Genomic DNA, 2806 nt, shown 5'->3' with positions numbered 1-2806 from the left:
TCACTTTCTAGATGATCCCTCTAGAAGAGGGGATTTTAAAAAATACTTCTAGTTACTTCGTTCCCTATTTCTACTCGCGAGAATCCTGAGGAAAAGAATTTTCTTCCGCCGAGCTGAAACAATATGTCGACGACTCTAGTAAACCAAAGTCATCGTTTAATAGCTATTTGGCTTCAACCTCCTCCCCCCCAAAAAGTGGAAGATCTAGTTACGATTAGAAATAAACTTTTGTATCTTCATCCATAGATCCTTTACTCATACTCATTCAAAAGGAACGGTTGATCCAACTCAAAAAAAAAAAAATTATGTTTCGCGATTCCATAATCCAATTTGCTTATTCAAATTATAATTTACCTTTGGATACAAATCACGAGAATGTATATTCTTCCTCAAACGTGGCGTTGAGAGGTAAAGGATTAAACCCTTTTAAGAAATAAAGTTTTTGATCGGAATAGGAAAAAACCGAAAGAACCTTTAACTATTTCAGTTGTTAATAGAACGAATCACACTTTTACCACTAAACTATACCCGCTACAATATGATTATTGTATATGAATGTACCGTTTGTCCAACAAAACAAGGGAGTAAAACGTAATCAAGATAGTATCAGAATCATGAAAATTGGAGTGCTGATGTGTTCCAGGGGGAAGGCTTGATGAAATAGGAGAAGAGAATGGGGGCTCATTTAAATAACAAGTTATATCTTTTCTTTTGCTGGTGGAGTTATTACTGACAGTCCCGGCCTGAAAGATCCATTTAAGTCGGAACATAAGATTGAGTTAAGTTGCGCAAGAATCCATAGCTCCATTTTTTTTTTTCAACTTCTTCCTCGAGTCTTTCAAGCAAAGAAACGATTTTCTCAAAAAAATAAAAATAAAGAAGGAGAGTTTTAATTTGAGTCTTATCTTTTTTCGAAGCTATTCCTTTCTTCCCTATTCATTCACCTGTCCGATCTTCTGAATTGGGGTCAATTAGATCTAGTAAAAAATCATAGTATTCATTTTGTTTGTGTTTGTGGACTCAAATGTTCAAACAAAGCTTGTCCCTTGAAGAAATAAATGAGTTCTAATAGAAATAGAATATGTATGTTTTTTTATTCCAGTAGGGAAATCGAGAAAAGGAAAAAGAAAAAATAATAAGAAATGAAACTCCTATCATAGGAATGGAAATAGTCCTTCTTGCTCTTGTTGCTGCTTCAATAACAATTTGGTTTTCAAATCAGAAAAATAATTTGATCCATGATTCATTGGAACAAAAGAAGGAACGGCCTGGCTAGGTACTGTACTGGCCAGGCCGGGGGAATAAAAGAACCCTTCGGACGAAATCAAAGACGTACTCTTTCTATTGGAGATATCTGTTTCGAATCGTTATCCAAATTGAATTGCGGATAAAATTCGTATATATATAGTAAGTATAATATAGTAAGTATAAATAAATGTATAAAATAAATAAATAAAGATAATTCGTATATATATAGTAAGTATAATATAGTAAGTATAAATAAATGTATAAAATAAATAAATAAAGATAAAGAAAGACTTTGATCAATATTTACTTCAGGCGTCGCATATGAATTATCTTTTTGTAATTGGGAGAGATGGCTGAGTGGACTAAAGCGACGGATTGCTAATCCGTTGTACGAGCTGTTCGTACCGAGGGTTCGAATCCCTCTTTCTCCGTTCCCTCGGATCACTTGAGATTTATCTTTCGAATTCGAAAAAATATCAAGTCCTTTATCATAGTTAAATGTCTGGAATAGAGAAAAGCATAGGAAAATGCAGAAATCAAGCAAGGAAATAATGAAAAATCTCTGATTTTTTTATTCCTCACGTCCAGGATTACGTCCTGGATCATTAGATAGGAATCCGAAGATGAAGAGAGAAACAAAGAATATCACTACTGTGTAAACGAAGAGTTTGAGAGTAAGCATTGCACAATCTCCAAGATCATTTTTTTTTTGTTTTTTGCAAAGGAAATAAGGGAATAGATTCTCTATTTTTGTACCACATATCCTTGACACCAAGAAAAGAAATGAAAAAGTGGTTTCTAGAAAAGAAAGGAATTTGCAGGAATTCCTTTGTTACCAAAATTATCTTGTCATACCCCAATTAGGTATTATGGGGTACCATAATGGGGTCTTTGACCCCTGGAACTGGAAGGGCATAATGCGGAAATTAGGTGATCCAGATTCATCGCGGCTATCAAAAAGCAAAAGAATTTCAATCTTTGAATCGAGGGTTCATAATGTAAGACTTATCTGATCTTATCAATTGTTATGTTAGAGTTGAATTTATTTTATCGAATAAATCATGAATATGAATGTTTCTAGGACAGTATTAAAGATCTCATCGAAAACTTACAGCAGCTTGCCAAACAAGGGCTAAGAGAAAAAAGAGCACAGGTATGACTGGCATAAAATCTACGATTGGATTGAAAAAAGCATAAGCTTCGGGCAATTTGGCGAAGAAAAAGCTACTCGAATGAAGGGCAGAATTAAGACAGATACAGATCAAACTAAAGATATTAAGCATAAGAAATATTTCGTTCTTGGAGATAATTTCATTTTTATTGAGTTATTGATATAAGGGAAAAATTAAGAAAGAAGAGAAGACAAAAAATCCTTCTTTCTTTTTCTTTGAACTTCCCCCAATCAAAAATCCTTCAATTCTCAAATGAGAATAGAAGGAATCATACTTTCATACAATATCTTAATTGACTTATATGGAATGATCAATGAATTCATTTTCATTCTACATTTACACGTATAGAATCCTAGCAACAACCTATTCCATAGATATTTGGGCTG

At 33.4% G+C, this 2806-nt stretch overlaps 1 non-coding gene across 1 annotated transcript; it reads left to right on the top strand.

Annotated features, from left to right (window-relative positions):
• The first annotated feature begins 1591 nt into the window (after positions 1–1591).
• Positions 1592–1679, top strand: TRNAS-GCU (transfer RNA serine (anticodon GCU)). The gene has a single exon. It is a non-coding gene; the product is annotated as a tRNA-Ser (tRNA).
• Positions 1680–2806: the final 1127 nt, after the last annotated feature.

This window comes from Tasmannia lanceolata, unplaced genomic scaffold, assembly GCF_043159265.1.
Source record: "Tasmannia lanceolata isolate RefF3 unplaced genomic scaffold, GAP_Taslan_0.1 ptg000633l, whole genome shotgun sequence".
NCBI classification, from domain to species: domain Eukaryota; kingdom Viridiplantae; phylum Streptophyta; class Magnoliopsida; order Canellales; family Winteraceae; genus Tasmannia; species Tasmannia lanceolata.
Note: the sequence above shows the minus strand (reverse complement) of the source record. Positions and strands in the feature narration are given on the sequence as shown.